The following is a 282-nucleotide window of genomic DNA, read 5'->3' as shown; positions in this document are numbered from 1 at the left end:
TAATAGGCCACACCCAACAGCAGGAACTCATTAGCATATTAGGCCACACCCCTGCCAGCACAGCTCATTAGCACATTAGGCTGCACCCCCATGTTACCAGAAGTGTGGTTATCCAGCCATACCCACCTTTTGCTTGTTATTCTGTTTACCTTGTTTGTTGTCAAAACCCAGGGCTTTTTTTGTAGCAGGAACTCCTTTGCATGTTAGGCCACACACCCCTAATGTAGCCAATCCTAATGAGTTTCTGCTGTTGGGTGTGGCCTATTATGCTAATGAGTTCCT

This window comes from Gekko japonicus, unplaced genomic scaffold (assembly GCF_001447785.1).
Source record: "Gekko japonicus isolate JY-2015 unplaced genomic scaffold, Gekko_japonicus_V1.1 scaffold1, whole genome shotgun sequence".
NCBI classification, from domain to species: Eukaryota; Metazoa; Chordata; class Lepidosauria; order Squamata; family Gekkonidae; genus Gekko; species Gekko japonicus.
This window is presented reverse-complemented; position numbering follows the sequence as displayed.